The sequence below is a fragment of the Ambystoma mexicanum genome, chromosome 2q (assembly GCF_040938575.1).
Source record: "Ambystoma mexicanum isolate Mex_15411 chromosome 2q, UKY_AmexF1_1, whole genome shotgun sequence".
NCBI classification, from domain to species: domain Eukaryota; kingdom Metazoa; phylum Chordata; class Amphibia; order Caudata; family Ambystomatidae; genus Ambystoma; species Ambystoma mexicanum.
Window position 1 is genome coordinate 198,814,073 of NC_090924.1, and position 6,307 is coordinate 198,820,379.

Sequence of the window (6,307 nt, forward strand, 5' to 3'; positions counted from 1 at the left end):
TGGGCACAAGGAGTTTGTGGAAATGTAGGATTCTTAACCTGTATGTGAACCCTTGAAACGTGGTTGAAATTGTTGATAAATATAAAGGTGTGCGGGTGGGACGGTATATGCTTGGTTGCAGTACAAAATTGTTTTGCCAAGTTGGCGTTAGCAAATGGTGACATCGCAAACTTCCACTCATCTTCCCTACAGCTACAGAGACTGTAGAGTAAACACATCATAATGGCAGACTGTGCAGGTCATTTGGCTTCAGGCTTTGGAGCACAAGCAAAGGCGTAGACAGGATTGTCTAGCAAATGGGGCCTGATGCTAATGTAGTTGGGCCCACTGCACTGACAAAAAGATCTGTAAATGCCCACACAGCGCTGCCGAGTGGGCATTTACAGATTTTGGGTGGGCCTTGCCCCTCAGGCCCTACCCTGCCTACGCCTCTGAGCACAAGTGAGTCACAGAGCCGGACTGATCAAAGCACGACAGTTTTGCAGATGAAGTGAAGTGAAGTAAGCAGGACACACTGAAGGCTGGATGTTAATGTTAAATGTTTTTACACTGAGAATAGGGCACTTTAGAAACGGGCATATGCAATGGATGGGATCATAAAGAATAATTCTGAGTCCAAATAACCGAACCAACTCAGAAAGATGGCAAAGTACTGTTTCATTAACAATTATCTAAAGCACTGAGTTTACAGCGAACATCAACGGATGTACGCACAGTCTCTCTGTGATCTTTACACAAAACATAGTTTTTATACCAAAAATACGTAAACCTGTACCCACCTTGGCCCATCAGGCGTGGATGATTTGCCTGTGATGTACGCATTGCTTCCTGCATTCCCATTCCTTCTCCACTTGTCAATATCGCCCCTTCTATGGTAAATTTTGACATGTAACTTGGCTTCCTTAATGTTTCCATTTTCATTTTTCTTTTTGTTCTTCTCTTGTAATAACCGACAATGGTGAACTATTGTCAACTGTATCTCAGCCCATGGTTTCGCTTCCATCCCCACTTGTTTTCTTATCTGTCTTTGTACTTGTTCTGGCAACCCCTAATATAAAATATGGTCAAATAATGCCATTGTCTTTTCCCACGTCTCGTGAGTTTCAAGCTGCCATTTTTCCTGAATATCTTGAATATAAGCAATAGTCTTAATCCTCTTTCATTTTATGTGCCATAATTGCACCCATATCCGATGTGTTAGAATATTGTACCCTGAGAGCCCTTCAAACATCCACCCTACAATTTTTAAATGGAGCTCCATCATGCACTGTGTTTTGTGTAGTCACACTTGAATATACCGCTCTCCTCCATATGTCATCAGCCCTCTCTCCAGGAATGGCTTCTAGGAGATCTTTTAAATACCCTATAGCCAGCTATTTCCGCCTGTCATTTTTGGAGACCTTTTAAATCCCCTATGGCCAGCTATTTCCGCCTGTCATTTTCTCTCATTCGTATATCCATTTCCCAGCCCCCAAAGTCAAACTAGGGAGCTTACATTTTAAGTTATCATTGTCCATATGTGGCCATGGAATGTATTGTGGCCTTGCCCCCCGCCCCCTTCTCTAACAAGCAGAACTGCTTGAACCCCATCCCATATTCGGATTCCACTATAAGTCTATTCATGGCAGGGATAATCGTGCCAGGCTGTCTCCTTGCCGGTTATGACCTTAGCCTGCTTATATATGGTGGAGACTCTCCCTTCTCACTACACAATCGTCTTCGAGAAAGCTCAGTACATGTTACGGGATCTGGCATTCTATCTTTAGAATGTCGCAGATCTGACCATCTCACTTCCCTATCCATTTGCATACTTCCTACAGGGACGCACGCACACCCTCCTTCTGCCCCCAGACTCAACTCTTTCCTCGCCCGACATGTCTAGGCCCCAACTAGTATAACTAACACCCCCCTCACCTTTGTCTAGATTCAATCTGCTCAAAGACAATGATCGGCGTCCATCACTAAACAGGGTTCCCTCCTCACTTTGTGATTGAGTTACTGGGGATCAATCATTGTTCCCTTGAGTTCCATACTTGCTAACTTGTTTTAATTGCTGGTAGGCCTTATTGATCCTTTCTCCAATGCCTTCCATATCATGCATTTCTTTGTCTACTGTTGCTCTGTGTTTCTAGCGTCTTCTCCTTTATTGGGAGAATATCTGTTTCTCTCTCCCATAGTATTTCTGGGCTCGGCCTCTAAGACTGGCATCCGAACCTCACTGCTTCTGTTTAGTTCCATTTCTTCATCTACTTCCTTTCGCTTTCTCACATCCCTTCTAACTCTTTCTTCATCCTGCCTTTGTTCTTCCCTCCTTACTCCTTCCCTTCTTTCCTCTTCTTCCCTTTGTCTCTGTAATCTTTTATCCCTCACCCTTTGTGCTTTTTCCTCTTCTCTTTCTTTCCTTTCTGTCCCTCTATTCCATCGCCCTTTGTCTATTGTCGTACTTTTTTTGTTACTCTGCCCGTTTTTCGTCTTTCTCTTGTTCCTCCTTATATATCTGTTCTTATTGATCCCTATTTTTCCTTCTTTGCTCATCTTTTAATCTCCTGTCACGTTCATTATCCTTCCTTTCTTGTTCATCCTTATCTTCTCTTTGCCTAACTTCCTCAATACTTTTCCCATCCATCTTGATTAATATCTGTCCTCCCAGCAATTCGTTTTGTACGAGTGCTACCTCATTAGCCTTATCTTTTTCTCCTTTCCATCTCTTGATTTCTCTGTCTATATCTGTCGATATATTCAACCGTTTTATTCTTTCTTCCTTGTCTTGTATGAATTTACATATATCTTCCTATATATATCGTCACTACTGTAAGCAGGGGGTTCATAAAACGGATTACTATACCCTGTTGCTGCTTTCAATTCCTTTAAAGGATACACTCCTATTGCTTCCATAGCAACACTCTTTATTTCAGACAAGGTAAGGGGAGCTGAGGGCTCGACTTATTTCCCCTTATGCTGATTATTGCATCAACTTCCCTAGACTAAAACCTTACCGACCAGATGAATACTTCCCTTTTTGTGCCCATTTATAAAAAGGGGAATCGGACAAACACTCTTAGCTATCTTTAGATAGCTCTCCTGGATGCAGGCCTTTTATTCATGCATCTTAGAGGAAATCAAAATCAAAGAATGGATCAACAAAACCAACAGAATATCAAAAAATCAGGCAGGATTCAGAAAGGGTGTCAGACCAGATGCTAACGTTTTGATTATTAATGCATTAATTGAAAGTGCCGGAATTAAGGGTGCAGACCCGCTATATGTTGCAACAGTGGACCTAAGTTTAGCATTTGATATGTTTGCTAGAGCCCGTTTGTAGTTGAAACTTTGAATCTGAAACTTCCCAGAGCCCCTCTTAGATATTATAGCTTGTATTCATGCCAATATGGAAATCCAAGTTAGAGTGAATATTCAGGGCTTGACAACAGAATATATTTGTACAGCTAGAGGACTCAGACAGGAGTATAATCCACTTGTCGTTTTATTCTTTATATATACGATTTAGAAGAATTTTTAGTACGTGCTTCCTTGATACCGCCATTAATGAATTTTGAAAAGTTATTGGTTAAGTTACCCAGATGATATATTACTAGATAAAACACAAATAGGTCTGCAACGTTTGATAAGGACGTTTTCAGAGTAATAGCTTGAAGGCTAACCCTTTAAAGACAAACGTAATGTGCTTCAAGGGTAATAGAAGAAAGACTCCCAACTTCACTTGGACTTTGGACGGGAACATTCTAGCAGAAGAGCACACTGTGAAATATTTTGAGTATATACTTACGAGAACCACAAATTGCTCTGTCTGGGGAAATATGTCTGAAAAAGGAAAACCGCTAGGAGAGCATATGAGAATTTCTTTTAAATATATATTTTTTTAAATATTGTCGTTTTACATTAAGACCTCTGATAATGTTTTGTAATCAGAAGGTGATCCTAGCCATGTTGCACGGATTGGAACTGGCCTCTTTTTCAGAAAAATATGAATTTGAAAAATTGGAGGGCACTTTATGGCAAAAAGTTTTAAATATACCTTTCGAGGGGATTGGTTCCTCCGACGTATTCCACATCTATGAAAGGTAATCACCACAGCTGTGCTGCTTTGGAAAATTTTCTGCGTCGATGACGTCGATATGCTGTCCTCGAGGGCCTCTGTCAAGCCGGCGTCACCGGATGTTATAAGTAGGACACATGACGCCCGTAGCCTCAGTTCTGTTTTTTCCGCGACCCTGTTCGCTTCGGAGATCTCGGCGCACCTCGGTTCTTCTGATTCTGTCGGTTCTTCGAGCTTGGTGTTTTGTGAAGATATCATGTCTTCGTCTTCTTCTACACCGCGGTCGGGATTCAAGAAGTGTCGGGACTGCAGTCCCAAGATGTCACTTACGGACCCGCACAATGTCTGGCTCTGGTGCCTCGGAGAGGACCACGCCACCGATGACTCTGAAGATTCCCAGTCGTTAACGTTGAAGGCCTTGCGGGAGCGGAAGAAGCAGCTTTCTGTAGGTAGGGTTTCCCAACCCCGAAAGTCGAAATCCGCAGGGCTTTCGACCGACGATTCGAGGGGTGACTCTCCGAGACATCGGCGTTAGTCCAGGGGGTCCGGTCCATTGGGGCTCAAGTCTATGGCATGTATTGTCAAGTGGAAAGCTCTTTGTCTTTTTAGGAAGCTTGCAGAGGCAAGACCTAACACGTTATATAATTTATTATTTAAACAGCTAGCTAGACACAAAGCTGGAATACATTTTTAAAGAAAGTGTTTGGAAATCTTTAAAACAAATGATATAATGGCAGGGCAACTCATTTCTAACTACGATCCAGTACATAGAACATTTTTTGATCTAGGCTGGATGGAAACTTATGAAATAAAGAGTGCGTGTAAACTGTAATATGATCTCTGTAATGAGAATAAAAAAGGTACTGTCCAGATAGGAGAATAACAAGGACATTTTTAAGGATTAGACTTAACATCAGTCACACTCGCGAGATTCTCCATATTAGAGGACCAAGTACGAATAATATATGTAGATACTGTGAAGGGGAGAAAGAAAAACTTAAACATATAATCACATCTTGTCCCGTGCTACAGGAGAAACAAGTATAGTTTTTTAAAGAATATGTTAATCTTGTAATTACTTGAGTATAAATTCCTTTTTGTATCGGATTTTAATGGGTCAACCTACTTCATTGGTAGGTTAGAGGCTTGGAGGCAATTGATTGCTTCTCTGTTGGTGTCAGAGCAAGGAGCTAATGACGCAGATAAGTCCAGGTGCGAGGAGGATAGTCTTAGTGTAACTGGGAAATAAAAGGAGGTGGAGGTAGTGGAATGTGTAGTGGGCAAGGTGGGGAGGGGGGAGTTGGGACGGGGAGAAAAGGCATATAACACACCATTTGTGTGATAATGTAATGGTTTGTAAACGTGAATGGTTTTATGTAAAAACCAATACAAATTGTTTTAAAAAGAAATACCTACTTCATTATAAATTAAAGCAGTGACCTTTTTAAAAGAACTAAAACGAATTGATGAATTGTAATAAGTGGATGAATTACATGGACGGTTTTGTAAGTTAATCTTCACTGTCTGTATTAAATGAGTGATAAGTTAATTTTAATTTAGAAGTACTTAAGTATGTTTTGATCATTATGTTTGACAATTATGTCTGTATGTATAAGGATTGTAATAAACCAATAAAATAAACAAAGAATGTCCTTTTAGTGGTTTTGGCCAGAGTGGATGTACTGCGCTTAGTGAGCTTTTTCTGCTTTTATTGTTCCTGCTCTTCATTTATTTTGACATTTGTAAAATGCACCTAACCCAGAGGCAACTCGGCACTTGGTTACAAAGGAATGATGGTTACCGTAGTTACATATTGCAGTCTGTTACAGGCTGCACAGTTGTTGCTACAGTTATCCATTAAAGGACATTGTATGCATGGCATAATATATACAGTTGGTAACAGGTATCAGTATAGGTAGATTGCTGGTATGTAGTTTAAGGCAAGAATTATATAGTTGTTGTTCCTCTAGGTATCTTGTGAAAAGAGCCAGGTCTTAAGGGCTTTGCGAAAGGACCAAAGGGAGGGATCTGATCTAAGCGCTAAAGGCAAGGAATTCCATTGTTTATCCTGCAATCCCAGGGATGCTGCAGCCTCTGGCTTTTCTGCGCCTATATCTAGGGATAGCTAGGAGGCATATGTAGGCCGAACGGGTAGGTCTATTGGTTTTGGTCTTGGAGATTGGTCTAGCTATATAGATCGGGAACTGTTTGATAGGCATTTGTGGGCCAGAGATAAGGTTTTGAATGTAA